The following is a 26,336-nucleotide window of genomic DNA, read 5'->3' on the forward strand; positions in this document are numbered from 1 at the left end:
AGAACTTTATTATTTGATTCTGCTCCATCTCCCATTAATTTATTCATGCATTCATGTATTCACGTATGCAAGCAACCCAATGTTTGAGCATTTACTATGTGCCAGGTACATGCTAGGTACTGGGGATATAGTCATTAATAGGATAGACAGCTCTCGGCACCTTGAAAGTGGTTATAGTCCCGTGTCCCAGAGAAAAAGTCTGGGGAGTAGGATCACCTGCTGATATGGTTTGGATTTATGTCGCTGCCCAAATCTCGTTGAATTGTAATTACCAGTGTTGGAGGAGGGGTTTGATGGGAGGTGGTTTGATCATGGGGGTAGATTTCCCCTTGCTTTTCTCATGATAGTAAGTTCTCATGAGATCTGGCTATTTAAAAGTGTGTAGCACCTCCCCCTTCACCTTCTTCCTCCTTCTCCAACCATGTAAGACGCACCTGCTTCCCCTCCACTTTCTGCCATGATTGTAAGTTTCCAGAGGCCTCTGTAGCCATGCTTCTCATACAGCCTATGGAACTGTGAGTCAGTTGAACCTCTTTTCTTTATAAATTACCCAGTCTCAGATACTTCTTTACAGCAATGCAAGAATGGACTAATACACCTGTCAAACAGGAAAGCAGGCCCACAGTGCCTTGCATGCTGCATTTCTTCCTGATTTGGCAGATATTTGCAAAAGTGTGTGTTTTCTCCTATACAGGTGAATGTGTTAAAATAATTTTACATCAGTAAAAGCCCCTCTTCATCAGCCTCCTTGTTTTTTTCCTCCCCTCCCCTTTCTACTGTCACAGGGATCCTTGGGGGGATCTCTTTGCCAGCCAGAAACCTCTGTGGCCAGTGGTGCCATCTGCCTGAGTATTACTTGCACCCACTGGGTTCGTTCTGTCTACTCGGCCTGGCAGGCTGCGCTCGGCTCACACTAATGGGCTGGATCCACACCTGCCAAGAGTGAGCCAGGTGCAGAGCAGTGAGGGGTGTGTGGGTGAGCAAGTGCGGGGTCTGGCCACTGTGCACAGCCAGGCACACGGGTTGCTGTGGCAAGGCAGGCACCTACAGGCACCAACATAGGTGTTGGCTCTGTGCAAGGCTGTGGCTGGACCAGATGTACTGCATGCAGCTTCTGCTATGGGCACCTGCGTCTTGATGAGGGGAACGTGGTGGTACCCAGAAGCTTGTAAACACCAGGAACCACAGAACCCCAAAGAGGGCGTCACAGTCCTGGCTTGGGAAACTCTAAGTCTGAGCTCCCCTAAGGGCTGCAGCTCTTTTCTCCTCGTCATCTACAATGTGGTGAGCGGGGGGGTGTTCCAGCCCTATTTGTTACAACTCTTTTAGTCCTGTCATTTGGCAGGTCCCGAGTTCTTGTCCCATGTCCAGGAAGAGTGAGGTACATGTACAACTGGAGAGTGAGCATGGCAGAGAGGAGCTTCACTGAGCAGCAGAACAGTTTTCAGGAGACCTGAAATGGGAAGCTCCCATCCGCAGGCAGGTCATCTTGACAAGTGTACAGCTCTCAGTGGAGGGGAGACCTGCAGAGGGTAGCTCCTCTCTGCAGGTTGGGGGGCATCCTGACAAGTTCATTCAGCTCTCTGCTGAGAGGAGACCCACAGTGGGTAGCTCCTCTCTGCAGACAGGTCCTCCTGACTTCTGTCAAAGTCTGGTTGAGTTTGGGGTTTTTATGGGCTTCAGAAGGGAGGAAGTGCATGCTGATTGGTCCTTGGGCAGCCATGAGCAGGCCTGGAAAAAGCACTGTAAGTTCTCACTCGAGTCTGCAGAACTGGCAGCCCGGCCCCCAGGCCATCCCTGGCCTGAAGGTGGGGTTTCACTGGGGACCCACATTTTTTTGGCTGGGAACCTGTCTGCCTCCTGCTGCTGTCCATGGTGCCCAGGCTGTTCATGCTGAGGGGTGCCTGCAGGCCCTCACACCTTGCTCAGCCTCCCTCCTGTGCTTATCAGCACCCAAAGTCCAGAGGGGGCTGAGGAAACAGGAGGCTGGTGTGTCAGCACTACCCCAAGTGTGCTGGGTTGTGACAGTGCCTGGGCATGGCCTCAGCTTCACTCTGAAATTGGTGCAGGTGCTGAGAGTGAGGAGAGGCCAGGCAGCGGGAGGAGGCACTTCTGAGCCTGCAGGGGAAAGGAGCCTTCTCAGGCCCCCCAAAGTGCAGAGATGCCCAGGTCCACAGCTGTGGCTGGGTGGCTGCAGCTGCACCTGGGAGGGTGGGGCTCCCACCCCTCCAACTCGGAAGGGTTGGAGCTTCTGCCTGTTTCTGGCTTCCACCAGCTCTGTGAAGTGCGCAGCCCTGGCTGCATCTCCCCCACTGCAGCCAGTGTCATGGCAGTGGCTGCTCCAGACAGGCCACTGCTGCTATCACCACTTTCTACTCCATCAAACTTTATTCATTTAGTGTATACCTTTCCAGATCTTTCTTCCATGCATTTATAAACAAATATGAATATATTTTGTTTGAAAAGAATTTATAATGGTATACAATATTCCATAAATGCTAACTGGTGGATGGAATCATTTTCACATGTGTTTCTCTCCAGTTTGCTTGCTTCCTTCCCTGATTTCTGTACCTTTTCCAAGTAGAGTGGCTAGGCAGATAAGGAGAGTAATGTCTCTGAATTCCTGTTTTTTCCCATCAGCCATGTTGACTAGATGTGGCCATAAGAGTTTGCTGTGTTAGTCAACTCAGGCTGCCATAACAAAACATTATAGGTTGGGTGGCTAAAAGAATAGAATTTTATTTCTCATGGTTCTGAAGCCTGGGAAGTCCAGCATGGTCACTTTCTGGTGAGGGCTCTCTTCCTGGCTTGCAGACAGCCACCTTCTTGCTGTGTCCTTACATGGTGGAGAAAGAGAGAGTTCAATCTCTCTCTGTTTTTTTTATAAAGATCCCAGTCCTATTCAGTTAGGACCTCATCCTTATGGTTTCATTTAACTTCAGGTACCTCTTAAAGACCCTATCACCTAATAGTCATTTTGGGGGTCAGGACTTCAACATGTGGATTTTGGGGAGACACGACTCAGTCCATAGCATTGTCCATGATGTCTGTACATGCCTCAGGGCAACCATATACATAGCTGGGCTGCTCCAGTGCACCTAGCTCAGGGCTCTGCCCCCAGTGGGCACTCTTTAGGTTTGTTGACACATGCGCTTCTTAGATTAGAACTGCTCCTTGCCCTGTGACTTGAGATAAGCTGAGGGCCTCCCAGTGGCCTCCATCCCTAGCATTCCATTTGAATTAGTGGAAATTTCAGCTACCACTTTGTGAATGGTTCCAGGTGTGCAGGCTTGGGGAGACCAAGAGAGCTGGAAAGCCAAGCTTAAATGTTAAATCAAGCTTGGGGTGGAGGGCAGTTACCATCACCTAAGGATCTAGGAATAGGGAATAGTACCATCATGGGATGACTCAGGCCTGTTAAAAATAGGGGGATAGGTCTATGTCTTGATGAATCAAGTGGCATGCCAAAGCCAGTTAATTAACCTCACACTTCAGCTCAAATCTTGGTTAGTTTTAAAGGCTCAGAAGGACAAAGAAGCATATAGAAAAGGATATGGAGTCCCCACGGAGTTACTGAGAAGAGAGAACTGTTCACTGGGAGATTTGAGGGCCAATTAAGGCGATTTCAAAGAAGAAAACTGTCAAGTGGCCACACAGGATTCTGTCGTGGGGATTCTCAGTCACTAGGATGCTGTGAGACATGTTTTTGTAGTGGTTTAGATGCCAGGATGAGAGTGTGAAGCAGGGCTTCGGGGTAGATGGAATTGGAGGATGTTTGTGGAAGAAGTATTGGGAGGGAAATGAGCTCCTGGCTTGATATGGCATGAATACTTGCAAGACACGTCAAACATGAAGACTGCATATATTATCTAGAAATGAAATGTCATTCTGTCAAATGAAATGACAGAACCATATGGCAAGTGGGACGGCACAGGTAGATATGCAAAAACCAGAAGGTTGGTTGAGAGTAGGCAGAGGACCAGGACTGTGAGGCTAGTAACCTGCTCTCATTGTGGGGTGACTTCTGTCAGCCATGAATGTGGACAATTGTTCAGCTTGAGAAGTTCATATTTGGTAGCTACACTGTGGAAAATCACTGTGCATCATCAGGCAGTGAGGAAAGAAGGTACCAGAATGGTTATAATCCTAGACCTTGTAATCAGACAACCTCCAGGACTTTCTGAAGGCTAGTTATAATTTCTCCAAGCCTCAGTTTCCTTATCTGTAAAGGTGGATAAAAATAGTACTGATATGGTTTGGCTGTGTCCCCACCCAAATCTCATCTTGGGCCAATACAAGTACCTACCTGTTAGGGCTTTCAAAAGGACTAAATGAGGCCAGGTGCACTGACTCACACCTATAATCCCAGCACTTTGGGAGGCTGAGACAGGAGGATGGCTTGAGCCCAGGAGTTCAAGACTAGCCTGGGCAACGTAAAAGACCTTGTCTCTACAAAAAATAAAAAAATTCACCTGGCACAGTGGCATGTGCCTGTGGTCCCAGCTACTTGGGAGGCTCAGGTGGGAGAATCATCTGAGTTCAGGAGGTCAAGGCTGCGGTGAGCTATGATCACACCACTGCACTGCAGCCTGGGTGATGGTGAGGCCCTGTCTTAAAAAAAAAAAGACTAAATGAAGAAATGCCTGGAAAGGGCTTAGATCATGGTAAGTGCTTATTAAATGTTAGTTATAATTATCACAGTTAAGCAATATAATTTGTGTCCTTATAAGGAAGAGCATTCAGTTTCTCATGTCAGAAAGAATAGACAGTGAAGAAGGAAATAAACAGAACACAGGTGCACTTAAATGGATTTTGGCCAAAATCTTGCAGAAGAGAGCCTAGGAGAGTTTTTAAGCTATGTTAGAAGTGTTTATCAAGTTCAGAAGCGAGATTGAGTGACATGGATCTGGGAAGGTTGAAAGGGAGGGAAAAAAAGAAAATGAATTTTATATTCCTGTTATCTTGACTGTCAGTAGCCTGTGTAAAGCACCCATTGTGTGCAGTGTGCCCCATTAGATATATAGGATTGCACAGATATAGATGAGCTGACCTCTCCTCACATGGAGTTGACCATAAATGTTGTCATGATCAGTAAAACAAGTGTAGCAATGATATAAGAACTAAACACAGCAAATGGGCACACAAATCTAGCACAGGCCTGACTGTATCCAGCTGAAGGCACATCACCTCAGGGACATCATACATTTCTCTGATTAAGTTGCATACCCGCTTCTTGTACTGTGCTTTTCTAGATGCTCTAGGAAATTCGCAGCCTTATCCCTGATTTTAGTGTTGTTTTGGAAGGTAACTGGGGAGCCTATTTAGGAAGCTTTGATGATAGTCCAGGTAATAGGAGATAAGCCCAAATGGGGACAGTGGGATTGGAGAACAGAGAGCAGGTGCAGAAGCTGGTGATATTACATTGGTAAATATCAGTAGGACCCAGCAAGAATGAGGGATAAAGGGGCATGTGCTGCAGTTCTAGCCTGGGTGACCACAAAGTCCTATTCGCAGAGCTTGGGGGACACTGGAGGAACTTGGACCAGTGGTTCTCATGTTTTGTAGTGTTTAGGAGTCAACTTTGGAGATTGTTAATGCAGATTCCTAGGATCCACCGCAGGCCTACTGAATCTGAATCTCTAAAGTAGACCTGGAAATCTGCCTTTTTAGCAGATACCCCAGAGGATTCTGATGCAGGTGGTCTGCAGATCACGCCTTGAAAAATGCTGGTCTAGAGAAAATAAACATCTTAGCTTTGGTCCTCCAGAAAGCAGAGTCGGAGGCAAGGACCCTGGTGCTAAAACTTCATCTGGGAGGTGAAATCGCAGGGTGAGGGTGTGTGGAGCACAGGGAGAGACAATGGGATACATGAATTTCTTTCATTTTCTTTTTTTCTGCTGGCTATCATTTCAAAATAAGCCATGAAGGATCAAGCAGGTCACTCAGCATGCAGGGCTCTTCCAGACAATTTACGGGAGGAATCCGGCCTTAGCATAGTGGGAGAAAGAAGGAAACAGGAATCCAGCTCTTTCCCACTCTGCCCCTGCTCCTGTTTGTCATTGGTAAAGCACTCCTTGGGGGCTCAGGGTTGTATCACCCATCCTCTCAGTGGCCTCTCAGGAAGCCGGACCTCAGACCATTAGGGGTAGAGGGGCAACCAGGACAGATGGGATCCTGGCCTAGAGAGAAAGGAAGAAGGAATCAGCGAAGGGTGTCTGAGAAGTTACATAGACTTGTTTCCAAAGAGAGTAAAGAAGTGAGGCTGGGAAAGGTAGATTTTTTTTTTCAGTTCTGTAAGTAATTACAGTTTTGAAGTTGAATAAGAAAGTAGGGAACTTGTCTAAATAGAGTTATATTAACAATGGGAATAAGAAAGGAAGCCTAGAATTTGTACCCATCGTACATTTTCTTTAAATTTTTCTTTATTTGTATTCCTTTCCTCAGAACAACTTCCAGTAAAAGAAGGCACTGAGGATTAAGTGCTACGTGGGAGCAGTTGCTGATTTTTGCAATGGGAGGCTGCGTAGATTCAAGGTATCACTTGTTTATTTTATATCCTGAATTAACTTTCCACCTTCCCAGTCCAAAGTTCTAATAAAAGATTTCACTTGGACTAGAGAGCAAATGATTTTGTGACTCTCATCCAAAATCCCACAGCTTTTTCTCTGAAGACCTATAAGTTCCTAAGACACTCTAAAAGGAATATAAAAATAATAATTGTAATTCTTAAGGAGTGCCAATTGCATACTGGATTCCAGAGAGTAATAACTTTGCTTAATGTTTACATGAAGCTTTCCCTCTGTGTGTTACCAGAACTTGGCTAACATTATATGCTGGCAAATGGCATTAATCTGTCACAGAAATAGGGGGAATTTAGTCACAGGAAGTTTAAATAACTGATCATGTCCTACAAGGCATTGGCAAGAAATGGACAATTAGATTTACTTTCCACTACCATCCTGAACCATGTAAAAATATCTTGGGTGGCTGCGAGATCTGATTCTAGGAAGAAATATCCCTTGGCTCTCGTAAAGATGTTGATAACTCAGTTGTGAGAAATTGATTTTAGCGGGTGTGTGTGTGTGTGTGTGTGTGTGTGTGTGTGTGTATGCATGTTTGCTTGGGGACAGGGTGTAAAAAAAGATAGCTGTTTTTAATGCAGTCGAACTATGTGTGAGGATAGGTTAGAGGATGGGTGACGACGGATAGGTGATTCAGGGTTTCAGTAGAAGTTAAAGGATGGAGAAGTGAACAACGTGTAGATTCTTTTTTTTTTTTTGAGATGGAGTCTCGCTCTGTCGCCCAGGCTGGAGTGCAGTGGTGCAATCTCAGCTCACTGCAAGCTCCACCTCCCGGGTTCATGCCATTCTCCTGCCTCAGCCTCCTGAGTAGCTGGAACTACAGGCGCCCACCACCACGCTCGGCTAATTTTTTGTATTTTTAGTAGAGACGGGGTTTCACCATGTTAGTCAGGATGTTTGCGATCTCCTGACCTCGTGATCTGCCCGCCTCGGCCTCCCAAAGTGCTGGGATTACAGGCGTGAGCCACCGTGCCCAGCCAACAATGTGTAGATTCTTAAGTGCCTATAGGTAATGTGGAATCAAGAAGTAAAGAAAAGTTTTGAGCAAAAAAGGAAAGGGCAAAATAGAGAATAGAAAGAAATGAGAAGGTAGTGTCAAGCAAAGAAACAGAAGGAAGGAGAGACAAACTGCTGTAGGAGGTGAAAGTAATCCACTCAGGGAATTATTGGAAGAGATACATGCCTTGTAAAAAGAAAAGCAGGCCCGGCGTGGTGGCTCACATCTTAATCCCAGCACTTTGGGAGGCCAAGGTGGGTGGATCACCTGAGGTCAGAAGTTCGAGATGAGCCTGGCCAACATAGTGAAAACCCGTCTCTACTAAAAATACAAAAATTAGCCAGGCATGGTGGCACGCGCCTGTAATCCCAGTTACTCAGGAGGCTGAGGCATGAGAATTGCTAGAACCCAGGAGGCAGAGGTTGCAGTGAGCTGAGATCTCAGCACTGAGCTCCAGCCTGGGTGACAGAGTGAGATGCTGTGAAAAAAAAAAAAAATGCCGTTTACTAGCTGCATGTTTGAGAGAGAGGTTGGTTATTGGTGACTGGGTCTGTAATGTTCAGTCAAAAAGGTTTTATTGAGCAACAGCCTCATACAAGGCATTGAGGCAGCAAGGGGAAGAAGAGTTTGCCTCTTGCTTACTATGTGCTGTCCTTCCTCCCTGGACCTCCAGGTACATACCCACTTAGAGAAAGAAAGTCAGCAATGGTGGTTGAACAGGATGTGTGGTCTCCAAGGTCTCTTCCACCTCTATAATTCTTTGACTCTGGCCGAGGTCTCCATGGCTCCACAGAGGCTTTAGCAAGTGTGTTCTTGGTAGGCTGGATCTCTGTTAGATTGAATAGTTGTTGTTTTAACTTCTGCCTCCTGATCTTATTGTTACCAGATAGGATGATTTTAGTTGCAAATGGACAGAAAACCTAACTGAAGCCAGCTTAAGCATAAAAGGAATTCATTGGCTTACAATACTGAAAAGTCGTGAGTGGATTCATTCAGCAATAGCTTAATCCAGGACCTCAGATGCTATTCCAGTGCTTTTTGTATGTGCGTGTGTGTGTGTGTTTGTCTCTCTCTCCCCCCTTCCCGTGGGTTGTCTCCATTTTCAGGTCTGCTCCTTCCTATGGCAGCAAGATGACTGCCACACCTCCAGTCATCACCTTTCAATCCCCAAATTGCACAGAAAAACATAGCTACCCAAGTGTGAGCTCCCACACACGTCCTGAGCATCATGCTGATTGTACTGGTTCAGGGCAAACACTCATCCTTGAACCAGACACTCTGGCCAGATAGATTAAATTGGTCAGTACTGGGCCACATGCTCCTCCCTGGAGCCCGAGGTATAGCCCTGCCTGAGCCTTGAGCACTGGGGAGTTTGGGATGACATAACTAGGAGACAGGGAAATGGATTCTGGGGAGCCAAAAATTAATACTGGGCTACCCCAGGCTCTGTGAAACCTGGGAAGAGACATGAGGTTCTGATCCAAAAAACAACAGGAAAAGGCCAGAGGGGCAAGAAAGGATCCTGATCCAGAGATGACCCCAGGATTGAATGACAGGTCCAGAGTGGCAGCTCACTGCCCACTCAGGCTGCCCTTTGTTCCGGGCACTGAATCAGGGATTTTGGATGACCCTGGTACATAGTTACTTCCAGGAGATTACGGGGGGGGAAATACTCCACTTCCTGTTTAGGATTACACTCTCAACCCTCCCCTCCCACGCAAGCCATATGTTCATTCTAAGCCTCAGCTTCCAGCCAAAAAAGCCCTTTGTGTTTTCTTGGCAAAACTGGAGCCCAGTAATTAAAGTCCATATGCAAAGCTGCTCCCTCCAGCCCACACCAAGTTCTTTTAATTAGTATGTAATTGGTCAGAGAGGTACTATCAAATAGCTCCCAGTTTGGCCGGCTGGAAATGCAGTGTTTGAAAAGTCCCAGACCAGAGAGGGATAATAAATGCTTTAAGTCCCATCTGTTGGAATGATTTGTTTAAGGTATAAATTGCTGTTCTGTTACTATTTTTAACAATTCTGCTTGTAGCATTTCTTCAAATATGGTAACAACTACCAGAGTATTTATTGGAGGTAGGAGTATGAGTAAATGAACTAGAAGAAGGCTGAGCAAATCCATGTTTTCCCTTCAAAGAAATTCATATAATGCAGTGGAAGTGGGGAGACAAAGAGGTGAGTTGGGCATTTGGTTAACTATTTGTGGTCTTCACAATGAAGAGCTCCTATCGCCCATTAACCTTGCCGCAAACACACCATGTGTGAGAGAGTCTGTGGTGATGTGAAGGAAGACTTTGAATGCACCTTGGTAGACAAGGGTCAGCAGTTGCAGAGAAGCAAAAGGAACAAGCAGGAAAGTGGACACTCCATTGCCCCTAGAAGCCATGGCAATCCAGAGTGAAGCTGGAGTAAGGTTTGAGAAGCGACGGTCTAGGGCAGGGGTCCCCAAACCCTGGGCTGCAGACCCTGTTAGGAACCGGGCAAACAGCAGAAAATGAGCAGTGGGCAGGTGAACATTACCACCTGTGCCCTGCCTCGGTCAGTTCAGTGGTGGCATTAGATTCTTGTGAGAGCGGAACCCTGTTGTGAACTGCGCATGTGAGGGATCTAGGTTTTGTGCTCCTTATGAGAATCTAATGCCTGATGATCTGTCACTGTCTCCCATCACCCCCAGGTGGAACCATCTAGTTGCAGGAAAACAGGCTCAGGGCTCCTATTGATTCTATATTATGGTGAGTTGTATAATTATTTCATTAATATGTTACAATGTAATAATGATAGAAATAAAGTGCTCAATAAATGTAACGCACTTGAATCATCTCAAAACCATCCCCCCAACCCCCTGGACCTTGGAAAAATTGTCTTTTGCAAAACCGGCCCTTGGTGCCAAAAAGGTTGGGGACCACTGGTTTGGGGATCTTTAAAATTCCTTCCAGCTCTGACAGCGCAGGTCAATATTGATGCTATTGATGCTATTCTTTTTTTTTTTTTTTTTTGAGACGGAATCTCACTCTCTCGCCCAGGCTGGAATGCAGTGGCGTGATCTCAGCTCACTGCAAGCTCTGCCTCCCGGGTTCTTGCCATTCTCCTGCCTCAGCCTCCCGAGTAGCTGGGACTACAGGCGCCCACCACCACACCTGGCTAATTTTTTGTATTTTTAGTAGAGATGGGGTTTTGCCATGTTAGCCAGGATGGTCTTGATCTCCTGACCTTGTGATCCGCCAGCCTTGGCCTCCCAAAGTGCTGGGATTACAGGCGTGAGCCACCGCGCCTGGCCTATTATTCTTATAGTAGTAGTGATAATATAATAACAGTGCCACCATCATCATCGCGGCTGCCAGCTTTTACTGCATGCTCACTATGTGTCCGGCACTATGCTCAGTGTTTTACATGGATTGTCTCATCTGAGCTTCACACCCAACTCTGAGGTTGCTACTATTGCTCTGCCTGTTTCATAGATGAGGACACTGATAGGTTTACTAACTTGCTCAAGGTCACCACATAGTAAGTGGCAGAGCTGGTGTGTGCCCCCCCCGACCATCTGACTCAAAGCCTGCGTTCTTACCCACCACGCTTGCCACCTTCTGCCCAGCATTGCGGAGTACCTGGGTTTTGCTTGATGAAAACGCCATGGAATCAGGAAGCTGGTGGAAGGAACGTGGCTGAGCCCCTTCCAGGTTCTTTTTGTTCAGTAAGCCCCTTGGGCAAACCTGTAGGAAAAAACTTATATTTCAGAACAAAAAATTTCAAACTCATAGAAACAGTAGAAAAGCATTTGCCAGGGGCTGGGTGGGGGGCAGAGGATATGGGGAGATGTTGGTCAAAGGGTACAAACTTTCAGTCATAGGATGAACAGATTTGGAGGCACTGATGTACAGCCTGATATGACTATAGTTAATCATACTGTATTATATATTTGAAATGTGCTGAGAGTAAACCTTAAACCTCATAAAAAAAAACAGGTGATGGATATGTTAATTAATTTGATTGGGGTAATCAATTTACAATATTTACATATATCAAATCATTACATTATACTATTTAAATATATACAATTTTTTTTTTTTTTGAGACGGAGGTTCACTCTTGTTGCCCAGGCTGGAGTGCAATGGCGTGATCTTGGCTCACCGCAACCTCCACCTCCCAGGTTCAAGTGATTCTCCTGCCTCAGCCTCCCTAATAGCTGGGATTACAGGCATGTGCCACCACGCCTGGCTAATTTTGTATTTTCTTTAGTAGAGACAGGGTTTCTCCGTGTTGGTCAGGCTGGTCTCGAACTCCCGACCTCAGGTGATCCGCCTGCCTTGGCCTCCCAAAGTGCTGGGATTACAGGCATGAGCCACTGCGCCCAGCCTAAATATATACAATTTTAACAGTTATACCTCAATAAAGCTGAAAAAGATAAAAATAAAACCAAAAAAATGAGGTTTAGAAGCATAGACGGCTATGTGACATGGTTCTCTAGGAGAACGAGTCGGAGGTCCGTCTCAGCACCTTAACTTCCCAGCTGGCCACTTCTAGGTGTGGAATTGAGGAAGTGTTGCCACAGCCCACAGGTGCAGGTGAGAATGTGCGCCTGTGTTGAGGAGGCTGGGGGAGGTGGATGGAGCATTCGGCTCCACAGCCTTGGATGCACAGACCTGTGGGGCCTTTCTCACTCTGCTTTTGTGTGGCCAGACCCCTAAGCACTGGACTCCTGTTCCCTCCAGGGACCTCTCTCCTGCTGTCTCCTCACTCTCTGCTTCTGAGGGTAAGAGATGGGGCTTATTTTTGCCCTGTCTGCCCTCCTTCCCAGGAGGCTGAGAAATAACTTGGACTGAGGCCTGCCCCATTGAAGAAGGCCTGACAGTTCTTTTTTTGCCCCCTTGTCATGTTGTCTGTCTGTTCATTCATTCCCATTCATTCCCTCCAGGGTCCACCCTTACCCTCCTCTGGCTGGAGAGGACTGGGGGAGTGGCCTAGGTTTACTCCGTTCTAGGCATTGGGTCCGTCACCCCATTTGTCTTGCTTATTCTTCTTGCTGGTGTGTTGTGGTGGCTGGCTCTGGGTGGAGGCACAGATCTGGGTCTGGGGGTGGGCATTCAAGAAAACCCCTTGGGGCACTCAAGCCTCGCTAGCTCCAGTGAGGGAGCTCGCAAGCCAGCCAGTGTTGCTGGGGTTCTACTCAGAGCCAGAGGCCAACCAACCAATAATAAGGTGTTGCTTTGCCTTGCTGTGTCCTCCTTGCACCCCTTTCCCTTGGGGCCTCATGGGGAAGGGTGGCTGATTTGTGGTAGGATTTGGGTTTTCTGTGTCCTGGCCAGTCCCTTCATGATGCCCTGTTACTCTCACTCCTGCAGACTCTGTGTGCCTATGAGTGATGAGCAGACTTTGTTAGGTGAGTGGGGTCCAGTTGGAAAATGATGGGAAAAACCATGCTAATGTCATGATGCATTGAACAGGAAAGCCACTGATGGAGATGAAAGCATTTGTGTAAAGTAGCCTGGAAGCCTGGAAAGGGAGGGGAACTGTGGGAATTGACGGGAAAGGGAAGTCAGAAGGCCTGGCTTCTAGATGGAAGTCCTGTTTGAGGGGAAAATTAGTGATGCTTAAAATACCATGTTTAACATAAATTAAAGGGGATTTTGACTAGAATCTGGAGTAAATCTTATTTGTCTGACACTTAAATCCTTGCTTCTAGAATGCCCTCTCCTTGCAAACTAACAGTATTTCAGGTTTTGGTTACAATGCTGTATGAACAGATCTTGGTTTAGAAGAGCAATTGATGAGCCCCATATGAGAGTTATTTACAGTACCTTTCCTTTTAGTAACATCTGAAACAAAGGTTGGTTTTTTAAAAAGTCTTTGTAGCATTCCTGACAAAACTTAAGAGACTTGCCTGATGGCACCGCTACATGCAGTTTGGTTTGTAATCTAGGGACAGTTCCAGCATGCAGAGATTCAGAGTGGGTGTCTTTGTGGTTTGTCTGCACCTGCCGGAGATCTGGTGCACCTATTAAACTTACAAGGCAGCTATTAGCCACCAACTGACACCAAGATTATAGGTTAAACTCTGAATTGGTTTAAACGGTGTCATCTGTCCACCAGGGCAGAGAGCAAGGTGGGGGGCATGTGTTTGGCAAATGGTAGGAAGTCGCTCCAGCCTGGGGAGGAAAGTCTGTTTATTAGCAATGGTAACACACAAAGAGGAGCGGGGTTGGGGTGGGCTTGTTGGAAAAGCCTTGAACCTGGAGTCAGAGAGACCCAAATGTTGAATCCTGATTGTGTAACTCTGGTAAGCCTCAGTTTGTCATCTTGAAAATGGGAATGATAGGCCGGGCACGGTGGCTCACGCCTGTAATCCCAGCACTTGCTGGGAGGCCAAGGAGGGCAGATCACGAGGTCCGGAGATTGAGACCATCCTGGCTAACACGGTGAGACCCCGTCTCTACTAAAAATACAAAAAAATTAGCCAGGCGTGGTGGCGGGCACCTGTAGTCCCAGCTACTTGGGAGGCTGAGGCAGGAGAATGGCGTGAACCCACGAGGCAGAGCTTGCAGTGAGCTGAGATCGCGCCACTGCACTCCAGCCTGGGTGACAGAGCGAGACTCCATTTCAAAAAAAAAAAAGAAAATGGGAATGATAATACCTGATTTACAAAACAGAATTCAATGAATTTGAATTCACACAATTCTTGCTGACACATTCACACAATTCTTGTGACATTCACACAATTCTTGCTGACATTCTTGCTGAATTGTGACATTCACACAATTCTTGCTGACACAGTACCTCACACCTGCAATCCCAGCACTTTGGGAGATGGAGGCAGGTGGATCTCCTGAGGCCAGGAGTTCAAAACCAGCCTGGCCAACATGGCAAAACCTCATCTCTACTAAAAATACAAAAATCAGCTGGGCGTGGTGGTGCATGTCTGTAATCCCAGCTACTCGGGAGGCTGAGGCACAAGAATCGCTTGAACCTGGGAGGCGGAGGTTGCAATGAGCTGAGATCGTGCCACTGCATTCCAGCCTGGGTGATAGAACAAGATTCTGTCTTAAAAAACAAAACAAAACAAAAAACAAAAAAAAAGCTACACCGAGCTGCCTTAGTAGAAAAATAGCAGCAGCAGCATTGAAAAGAGAATTTTGTATAAGTCTCCAGTCTGCTGAATAGGGTAATTGAGAGAAAAGTTAAGCATGCAGCTCTGGAGCCAAACAGACTTGGATTCAAGTCTTGGCTGTGATACATATGCTCAGGGTGTGCGACCTAGGGTGACCTCTCTGAGCCACAGTGTCCTCATTAGGATCATGGTAACATACATATCTATAGAGTCATGAAGAGTAAATGACACTACAATACAGTGCTGGGCTCACAGCTCCGGAAATGCTCATAGGCTCCAGAAATGCTCAGTCACCTTCTCTGTTAGTCACCTTATTCCATCAAGCAGCATTTTTTCCTCTTGCATCACCACTACTTACTCTAAACTGGATTTTACCCTGAGTAGGGTAAAATTTTTCCCCTCTTCCTACAAGTACCCCCAGAAGATTCCCATAAGCATGCCCCAGACTTTACTAATTGCAGGCCACCTGCCCAATTTCTGCCACCATTGCCTGCCTCCTCCATTGTTATTTAATATTTCTTCAAATTAACTTTTTAATACTTAAATGCATTTAAAGAAAACTTCACATCACTATTATAAGCAAATATCGAATAGATCTTTAAATAGAATGTCTATGAATCACCTAAAATCCTCATATGTGCTCTCAGACACATCCACGTTATACTTGGGGAAATACTGGTCTGGTCCTTTACTCTTTAAAGTGTGGTCTCTGGACTGCAGCCTCAGCATGCCTGAGAATTGTTAGAAATGCAGTATCTCAGACCCCATCCCATACCTCCTGAATGAGAATCTGCATTTTTAGAAGATCCCCAATGATGGACATACTTTTTTGGGGGGAATTTATTACATTTTTTATCGAAGTGACATTCATATGCACACTTTTAAAGTTTGAGAAGCAGTAGTCTAGGGGATCTTTAAAATCCCTTCCAACTCTGGTGTGTGCCTATAGCCCAGTGACGTGTAACTCTGGAGCAGGAGGATTGCTTGAACCCAGGAGTTTGAGGCCAGACTGGGCAACATAGCAAGACCCTGTCTCTCAAAAAAAATTCTTCTAGTTCTGACAACAAATGTCAACTATTGATATTACTCTCTCTCTTTCTGAAATCCGGATCCATATTTCCAACTGACATATTCTACTTCAGGCCTAAACCTTGCCTTTCCCCACCTCCTCATCCTTGTAACCTTAGAAGCATCCATCATTAACTCCTTCCTCCCTGTTCCCTGACATCAGTTCTTGCCAAGGATGCCCAACCCTGTCTCCATCAGCCTCTTTCTGTCCATTCCTATAGCTCCAATTGCACTTCCAGTCCCTTACGTCTTAGTGCCTGGGCTGTCACCCTCTCCTTCATTCTCTTTCCTCCAACTCTTGACAGCTCTGTATTCTTTTTTTTTTTTTTTTTTTTTTTTTTTTGAGATGGCAGAGTCTCGCTCTGTCTCCCAGGCTGGAGTGCAGTGGTGAGATCTCAGCTCACTGCAACCTCTGCCTCTTGGGTTCAGGCGATTCTCCTGCCTCAGCCTCCCAAGTAGCTAGGACTACAGGTGCCCACCACCATGCCCAGCTAATTTTTTTTTTTTTTTGAGATGGAGTCTCGCTCTATTGCCCAGGCTGGAGTGCAATGGCATGATCTTGGCTCACTGCAAGCTCCGCCTCCCAGGCTGGAGTGCAATGGCATGATCTTGGCTCACTGCAAGCCCCGCCTCCCAGGTTCACGCCATTCTCCGGCCTCTGCTTCCCGAGTAGCTGGGACTCTAGGTGCCCGCCACCACGCCTGGCTAATTTTTTGGTATTTTTAGTAGAGACGGGGTTTCACCATGTTAGCCATGATGGTCTCCACCTCCTGACCTGGTGTTCTACCCGTCTCAGCCTCCCAAAGTGCTGGGATTAGAGGTGTGAGCCACCCCGCCAGGCCACATCCAGCTAATTTTTTGTATTTTTAGTAGAGACTGGGTTTCACCGTGTTAGCCAGGATGGTCTCGATCTCCTGACCTCATGATCCGCCTACCTCGGTCTCCCAAAGTGCTGGGATTACAGGCGTGAGCCACCGCGCCCGGCCCAGACAGCTCTGTATTCTTAAGGCAGCGTTGATCATCTCAGTCCACTGCTCAGTTACCTTTAGTAATTCCCTATTATCTATCACATAGTAGCCAGGCTCCTTGGTCTGTCACTTAAGGCTCTCCACTAAGTGACTGATTGTGAGCTCTCACCTGCATATACCCTGAGCTGTAGATAAGTCAGAGGAGCTATTGCTTTATGTATGCAAAGCTTTCCTGCCCCTGCATCCTTGACTAAGGATTTCTCATTTCTGAAATGCATTTTTCTCCAACCTCCCTATTTGCTATCTCCATCTCTGAAAACTCTTAACAGCCTGAGACCCCTGCTCACATTTCACCCCCTCCCTGAAGCCTTCTGTGGCTCCCCAACTGCATAGCTGTCCTTACATGTCATAGCATGATGATGATCTCTGCCCAGAGGCAGTTATATTAGTACAAACCTTAACTCTTCAATTCTGTGTACCACTCCCAGTGCCACAGAGTCAATTTAATTTTCTTATAACTAAGTTTCTTTTCTGAGCTCCCCTTCTGCTTGTGAATATACCATCCCATTCCCCACCCTACTCCCTTTGCCTCAGGGCAGCATCTATATTCTAGAGGATTAGGGCCAAGGCAAGATGGGATCTGGTCCTCAGGTGTCATCTGTCTATTTGCTAGAATGCATGTCATCCTGTCCAGTCCTTAGTCACAGGGACTGGACAGTATGCTTCTTTGTCCCTTGTTTCCCTCTGCAAGACCTCGTTAGGTCCTGCAACTCTGCTCTTCCTGCATTGTCATCTCCCTTAGGCCCGTGGGACCCTTCTGCCCCACACCATGCTGGGGGCAAGGGAACTCTGCATGGTTGCCTAGCACCCGGATGCCTTAATGCAGCCCTGCCTCTCTGAGGTCTTGACAGTTCCCCTAGGGATGGGTCACCTCAGCTCTCAGAGCTTCCAAACCTGTCTGGAATTTTTTGCTGTTTCCCCCTCCCTTGGAGTTCATCCTGTTTGGAGGTTGGTTGGGAGACTTTAATCTCCTGTGGGGTCAGGAAGCCTTGTTCTTATATTATCATGTATTTTCCCCCAAAGTGTTAATTACCGGAGTCCATTCCATTCCCAACAGGGTGTAGTCTTTGAAGCTTAAAAGAAATTTTCTTCCTGCTTGTCATCCATTCCTTCCCTAAGGCAAGAAACACAAAATAGTCCTGCTGACTGAATAGGGCAAGGGCCATGGAAACCCGGAGAAAAATTCAGCATTAACGTTATAAAATAGTCTCCTGCTCCATGATTTGTAAACCGCTTGAGGACAGGGAACTTGATTTCATTCATCTTAATATTTCCCTAGGGCAACTGAAATAGTTCCTTGCACAGAAAAGGCATTAAATACACATTTTTCAGGCATAAGAATAAATGATGGAGTATGTTTTAAATTCTGTATTATTAGCATCTAATTTATGATTTTTCGTCTCACCGATATTAACAGCTGTCCATCTTTCTATAATGTGATGTTAAAATATGAATAGAAAAAAGTTAACCTAGTGATTGGACTGACTGGATAAAATCACATAAATGGGAATAAAGATATGTAACACATTCCTTTATACAGCCTATATGTTAAGGACTTTCTCTTGCAGGAGGCATTGAGAGATAGCTGTGGATGAAAGATTCAAGGCCCCTGGCAGGGTTGTAGGGAGACAGATAATTAACACATGTTCAAATAAATAGGATATTTTTAGATATAGACAGGTGCTATGAAGAAATTCTTACAAGAAATGTAAAACTGCACAGAAGGAAAGGTACACGGGGCTCTGATACAGTAAAACAGAGATACCTGGGAGGAATTCTTGTGCTGAAATCTAAAAGAGGAGTAGGAATAACCAGGCGGAGGAGACAGTGAAGGCGAGGGCGAGGAGGGGCAGAGCATTTCAGGCAGAGAGAATAGCCCTGTGGCAGGAAGAAGCACGTCCCTGCCCGCATGGAGCTCACAGCCAGTTGGTAGAGGGAACGTTCTCTGTGGCAACACTACCATGGCACACTAATTGGTTTGTTTAATTTCTGCCCGTTATTTCTTTAGGAGCTTGTATCTTGCTAAATATAATTTGTGCCTTTTTAAAAAAAAATGACAGCGTGTTCTTGGTGTATGCTGTTTTATGGAATAATGCACTCCTAGTGAGAATATCACTGGTCGGTTAAATAATTCATGAGAGTGAGATGGACAGGGCTAACACAGGTATAGTGTGTTGATTGCATTAGTCTGTTGATTGACTTAGACTTATAACCTCTGACATGGTCTTGGGAAAACTCAGTGTTTGCAAATGCCAGAGTGAGGCTGCATGGGGGACATGGGTAAGATTTGAGCTGTATATTAGTTAATGTAACCCTAGCTGCTACTAACGTATTTTGGTGGCTTAATACATACATGTTTATTTCTCACTGGATGTTCTAATCAGCAGGTGGTTCTCCTCTAAGCAGTGGTTCAAGCTCCCAGCTTCCTTCCATCTTATGGCTCCACCATTGTCAACATGTCTCTTCCAAGACCATGCAGAAGGGTAAAGGGCATGGTAGATTATGCATGAGAGGTTTTAGTGGGCCAGGCCTGGAAGTGACACTCATCACTTCTGCCCATATATCTCTGGCCCGAACTCAGTCACATGGCTGCAGCTTACTGCAAGGAAGATGGGAAATACAGTCTAGTGATGGGCCCAAGAAAAAGTAGAGACTGCTTTAATGAAGCATGAACATGCCTTCTGCAGTTTAATCCTAACACCCCTTCTACTTGGGTTCATTTTCTTCTATGGCCTCTGTCTATTCCTTAAAAAATAAAAAAAGCCGCATTTGGAAAGTATGTTCATATATGGCATAAATAAATGGCACTCCCCAAAATTGCTCATTACTTTTACCTTTCTTTCTTCTGTTCATTCATTCATTCTTTTTTTTTTTTGAGACGGAGTCTTGCTCTGTTGCCCAGGCTGGAGTGCAGTGGCACGATCTTGGCTCACTGCAAACTCCACCTCCCAGGTTCATGCCATTCTTCTGCCTCAGCCTCCCGAGTAGCTGGGACTACAGGCACCTGTCACCACACCTGGCTAAATTTTTGTATTTTTAGTAGAGACGGGGTTTCACCATGTTAGCCAGGATGGTCTCGATCTCCTGACCTCATGACCTGCCTGCCTCGGTCTCCCAAAGTGCTGGGATTACAGGTGTGAGCCACTGCACCCGGCCAAGAGTCAGGAATTTTTATTAATTTTTTTTTCTGAGATGGAGTCTCACTCTGTCACCCAGGCTGGAGTGCAGTGGTGCGCTCTTGGCTCACTGCAACCTCTGCCTCTCGGGTTCAGGGATTCTCCTGCCTCAGCCTCCCGAGTAGCTGGGATTACAGGCGCATGATTGTACGCCTGGCTAATTTTTGTATTTTTAGTAGAGATGTGGTTTTGCCATGTTGGCCACACTGGTCTGGGACTCCTGACCTCAAGTGATCCGCCTCCTTCGGCCTCCCAAAGTGCTGGGATTATAGGCGTGAGTCATGGTGCCAGTGAATTTCTATTAATTTTGATTATTATTTTATAAGTTTGAATATAACCAACTCACCTTTCATATATTTATAAGTCTAAAAAAGTCAATGGACAATGTATAATTTGGAAATCACTTATTTCCATTTGGAGGGGGATCTCGGGGGGATATAGTTAGCTTTGGAGAACATAAGATCATTTGGTTTTAGAGGTCACCTTATCCTGATCGCATGAAAGGAAAGGATGGAATTCAAGCTTTTTATGACCTAAACCCTCAATGTCTGTCTCTATCCTTAGTAGCAAATGGGGAAGGGGAACAATAATGGGAGCATTTTTGAGAGCTGTTAATTTTCTGCTTGATTATACAGGGCTATGAAATATGAAAGACATTGGGGACTGTGAGCATGGTTCCCCTAAATGCCCCGTTGCCCACAGGGAACCAGCCCAGGGACTGGGTTGGCTTCAGATGACTGGACAGGTGGCTTGGTAATTAAAACCTTTCCCTTCTAACTGCAGGCCTTGTTTTGCCAGGAATCTGAGGTGAAGAAAATGTTCTGGTTATATGCCTCTACCAGCTGCTTTGAAAGCTTCCTCACAGCTGTCCTCAAACCACAGCAGACAGCCACATCTCTACTTTCAAAATCTTGGGGGCTTAGTGTTATTTGAGATGGGATAAGCAGACATGGAGGTGAGGGAAGATTTATTCCTGAACTCAAATGTTCTGAGCCCTTTTGAAGAATCAAACAGCACAAAAGAAAGTCTGGCATGCACACGTTTCCTCCTTGTATCAGCTCTATGCGATGGAGGCTATTATTAGTCTTTGTTTCATGGATGAGACCACTGAGGCACAGAGGATTTAAGTAACTTGATCAAGATCATGCAGTTGAGTGTCAGAGTCAGGACTCAAATCCAGTCCGCCTTGACCCCAAGTTCAGGCTTTGGTAATCTCCACTCTTATGAATGTTCAAAATTTAACTCTCAGTTTTTCTCCAACTACGGGCTCTACCCTCAGTTTTCCTCCATCTCAGTTTGTAGCCATTCAGCCTTCCAATTGCTCAGGCCAAAAACCCTGGCATCATCTTTGAGGTGTTTCTTTCTCTCATGCCCAAAGTAGAATTTATCAGGAAACGCAACTAATTGTATCTTCAAAATATATCAGGAATTTGACCACATCTCACCATTTCCAATGCAATCACCTTTGCCAATGCTCCTGTCTCTTGCATGGGTTTCTGTAATAGTCTTGACACTGATCTCTGCTTCTTGCCTTACAATCCTCCAGTCTCTTCTCATCACACCAGAGAGATCCAGGTTAGTAAGCAGCTCTACTCTGCAAGATCGTTGTGGGACTGAAACTCCTTCCATCCTGTTGTTCACCTTTCTTTAGGTTTCTGTGCCCACCAGTATGGTCAGAGCTGGTACAGCTCCAAGTCTGCATTCAGCCCACAAAAAAGGGAGCAAGAGAGGAAATCCTGGGAAGCAATTTCCTTTTAAGCAAGTGATGTAAAATTTGCATGCATCATTTCTACTCACATTTTACTGGCAAGTGTGTGGTCACATGGCCAACCTAGCTGCAAGGGAGTCTGTGGATGGAAAGCTGTATTCTCAAACCCCCACAAAGAGGAGCACTGTGCCACAGAGTCCCAGAGGGCCAAGGAGGTAGACCAGTTGTAGGGCTGCTCAGGAGCCAGGGTGAGTGTTGATGATAGCTGAACCTAAAGAGGAGGCAGTGGAAGTGGGGAGAGCCAGGCAGGTTTGGGATGTATTTTGGAGGTAGAGTTGACCCAATATAAAATGGGGTGGGCATAGAGACTGAAGAGAAGCAGGAATTAAGGATGATTCCCAGCTATTTCTGCCTTGAGAGAGAGGGTGGTATCATTTTCTGAGGGAGCAGTCATTGAACATACCTGTCTCTGGAGCAGCCACCGTGGACTAGTGCATGAGCCACCTCGAAGGGGGTCCATCTTGCATCACAGTGGAGGCAACCATGGAGGTTGGAATGGCCCAGAGGTAGAGTCTGAGGGGTAGTCTGCCTGATCCATCAAATGTATTTTGTCTTAAAATGCTTCAAAGGAAGAGGGGGGCGGGTCAGCCTCTTCTTGGTGCATTGATAGACGAATGTGCTGGGCAGTGTGGAGGTTTAATAAAAAAGACCAGGCACCCTAGAGACCATACTGCATGTGGTTGAAGCCCCTGTTGGGTCTGGATAGCTGTTTGGGGGTTGAGAGAAGGGAGGGGCTGGGTAAAGGCCCCTACATTTCAACACCTGGGTCAGAGGGGTCATGTTCCCAGCACCTTGGTGCCCTTGACTTTGAGGGCTCCCAAGTGTTTTTCGGTCTCTTGTTTGTCTGGGTTGGAGCGTGTAATAGGGAACTGTGTTTGCTATTAGAGTAGCTGAGAGGCTGAGGGTCTGGAAGGATGAATAATAACTCACACAGCAGGGCAGTTACAAGAGGAAGTAAGGAAAAGGGGGTTGTGGTAGGCTCAGAGGTTGGACACACCTCACTTTGAGCCTGGAATGAGCCCAGCTAGTGCTATCCCCTATGAGAATGTGCCTGGAACACTGTCAGGTTCTAAAAATGTTAGCTAGTTTAAAAATGCTGCTTAATAGTAGTTTCCAGGTCTCTCAGGATTGTGCCATGTAACTTTTTTTTTAACCTCTCTATTTTACAATGGAGAACTTAATTAAGGTTAGGGAATTAGTACAAAGCACCATGGTAAGTAAGGAGAGCCAGGATTTGAACACTTGCTCATAAATACTCTGATGTTCAATTCATATCCTGGGTCCTCTAGTGTCTAGAGGGTTAAGTGTTGACAGGACCTGGGTAGCTCATGGTGTCCTTTAGGGAAAGAGCTCCAAGGCATGGGATTGCAGCATGGGTTTGATTCCAACTCCACCTTCACTGGCTTCTGGGACCCAGAGCCTCCAGTCACTTGTGTAGCCTCCTGGAGTCTGTTTCTTCTTCCTTAAAAGGGGAAGTAACCATTTTCCTGCTACCTTTGGGTATTGTTGGAAGAATTCCATGAAATGGCACCCACAAAGGCACTTGGATGTTGGTCAGCCACAGATCTCAAAGAAGTGACCAAAATATGGACATGGGGACCCAAATGCCTGTGCTTAGGCTAAACCTGTGGATGCTGTTTGTGAGTAGGGAAATTGTTGGAAAACCCAAGCTGTGTTCATGGTAAATGGGGAAAAAAAAAAAAAAAAAAAAAGAACTTTAGATAAGTGCCAAGATGAAAAGTGAGGAAAAGTCTTAATTTCCCTCTGAAGATTGATGTGTTATTGAGGGGTGACCAGAACTCCTAGATCAGTGGATTTGTCTATATAGCCATGATCTCTCCTGATTGTCATCATACCTGGGACATGTAGGAATCATCATTTTCCTCATACCATAGATGAGGCAAAGGCAGAGCTGGACTTGCAAATGCTGTGGCATCCTCAGTCTAAGGCCTCCCTCGCAGGCTTCCTGGCTAAGGAACCTCTGTCTCACCAGTTCCTCCAGCACGGATCAGGCTTAGGGGACTCACCTACTGGCAGCAAGACCCTGAGCCGTAAACAGAATGCTAAATTATCAGTGGAAGGATGGAGAAACCATGATAATTGTTCTGGGAGTCTCAATTTCAAAATCCAGTAACTGAATCAGTCTTAGCAAGCCTGAAATCAAAGCAAGAAGCTAGAGAGTCTTTGTGGGATATTTTATCTAACCTGTCTGGATGAAGACCATTTGAGCTTCCACTTTGTCATTTATCTTCCAACAGACCAAAACTCTCCAGCCCATCAGATATAGGGCCTCCTGGGTAAGCTCTGACACGTTCTTCTTACCCAGTTCTCCCTTTTTGGCATCTGCCTTTGAGTCATCAAAAACTTCTGTCCTTGCAACTCCTCCTCCTCACATGGTATGACAGTTTCTGAGGCCAGACCTTCTGTGCCATTAGCTGAATTGAAATCAATGTCTTCCTTTTGAGCTGAATTGAAATCAATGTCTTCCTTTCGAGTTTTTTTGAGTCTAGGAGCCTTTAGGATGTACCCTTGTCACATGAGCCATGCACTTAGGCATCAATGCTTATGTGGTAAGTTTCTGGAGGAAAATGTTCATTCAGCTAACTACATTTCTTTTACGCTGGTCCCTTTTAGCTTCCACACCAGCATAAGGCATCTTCTAATCTCCAAATTCTAGGTTATGTCCTCTTTGGGAATGCCCTCTCCTCCACACTGAATATATTTATTTCAATCCAGTGAATATTTGTTGAGGGCCTCTCATGTATATGACACTGTGGTGCCCACTGTAGGCTTAGCAAGATTAGAATAATGTTTTGGTTAAAGGGTACAGGCTTTGGAATCCGACCTGGGTTTGCGTTCTAGCTCCATCACTTACTGGCTGAATCAAGTTACTGACTTCAGTTTCACCCTCTGTAAAATTGGGATAATAGTACTTACCTCAATAGATTTTTTTGTTAGGATTAAATAACGAAATGTATATGAAGTGCTTAGCTCAGCGGTTGTACATAAGTGCTTAGTGAAAATAAGCCAAACTTAAAAATACAGACAATGCTCTGCACATCCCAAAACACATGTGTATGGAGTTCCCTCCACAGGCCAGACTTGTTCTAGGTGCTGCAGATCCGCAGTGGTGAAATCAGAGTATGTTTGTGTCCTCATCAAGCTCAAAGTCTAGTGGGGGGGTGTAAATAGTAAGCAAGTAGACTCACAAGTATAATGTCAAATAGTGAAAAGTGCTTTGAAGAAAAATAATGTGGAGTAAGAGGACAGAATGACAGGGGTAAGCGGAGTGGGGATCTTGCTTCTCATGCTTGCCCCTTAACCTAGAGCCTTTGTATCTGCTGTGTCCTCTTCCTGGAGGTTTCCCACTTCCCCATACCCTCAGGGATTGCTCTCACTTCTTTCAGGTGTCTGCTTCTATATCACCACCTCCAAGGGGCACACCTAATCTAAACAATTATACACAAACTCAAAATATGTAAAGAGATGCCATTCCTGCCTTTGAAGTTTATAGTTCAGCAAAATTGATAAATGACTCCATGCTCAGATTAAGGTAATTGACTGATTTATTTATTTATTTATTTATTTAGAGATGGAGTCTCACTCTGTCTCCCAGGCTGGAATGCAGTGGCGTGATCTCGGCTCACTGCTACCTCCACTTCCCAGGTTCAAGCAATTCTCATGCCTCAGCTTCCCAAGTAGCTGGGATTACAGGCGCCTGCTACCACACCTAGCTGATTTTTGTATTTTTAGTAGAGACAGGGTTTTGCCATGTTGGCCAGGCTGGTCTCGAACTCCTGACCTCAAGTGATCTGCCTGCCTCGGCCTCCCAAAGTGCTAGGATTACAGGCATGAGCCACCGTGCCCAGCCTGTAATTGCCTTATGAGAAGTACAAATAAAATTCAGTGAAGGGAATCGGGAAATGTGATATTTTAAAAATGGTACTTAAGATGTTGCTTGGTATAAAAAGACCAGGGACTTTGGAATCAGAGCAACTGGGTTCAAATCCCGTCTCTGCCCTTCACTACCCTGGGGATCGTAGGAGTCACTCAGTAACACAAAGATAAGAAAGCTACCCCCAGGGGCTGCTGTGTTATGTGAGAAACACTTTAAGCCCCCAGTGCCTGTGGTAGTACCAGAGGTCGGCTCTCAATGGCACCCCTTTCCATAAATCCGTATTGTTAATCGTAGCGTTTGGTTTTGGTTTTCATCAACATTCTACTCTCACAATGTGGTATTGTCTTGGGATGGTCTATCTGGGCATCTGGCTCTGCCAGGAGAAGATGAGTTTCTTGAGGACATGGACTGCCGTGTCCCCAGCGTGGGTGGCCATGCCTGTCATGCAGGGGACTGTTGATCAATGATAATGGGTGCATGCATCTAGCAGAGACACAACTGTTCTGTACGGGCAGGAACCCCAAGGGATGGTCTGTTCTGTTCTCCGTCTCTGCACCTCAATACCCCAAAATTGTTTCTGACAGATGGATGTTTAGCATGTTCTTGAAGGAAGAAGCGTCTGCGCCCCCTCTAGGGAAATGCACGCTGGATTTAACCGCATAATTCAAAACAGGTGAAATGATGCCGGCATACCCACCTCTTCTAGCCTGGATTC

General features: G+C 46.0%; 1 long non-coding RNA gene across 1 annotated transcript in view; it reads left to right on the forward strand.

Moving 5' to 3' along the window:
• The window catches only part of LOC129533917 (uncharacterized), a 275,418-nt gene that overhangs the window by 111,881 nt on the left and 137,201 nt on the right, over window positions 1-26,336 (forward strand). Inside the window, exon 3 of the long non-coding RNA XR_008680326.2 lies at window positions 6,445-6,534. This is a non-coding gene — a long non-coding RNA (uncharacterized lncRNA). The remainder of the gene's footprint in view (window positions 1-6,444; window positions 6,535-26,336) is intronic.

This window comes from Gorilla gorilla, chromosome 4, assembly GCF_029281585.2.
Source record: "Gorilla gorilla gorilla isolate KB3781 chromosome 4, NHGRI_mGorGor1-v2.1_pri, whole genome shotgun sequence".
Taxonomy (NCBI): Eukaryota; Metazoa; Chordata; class Mammalia; order Primates; family Hominidae; genus Gorilla; species Gorilla gorilla.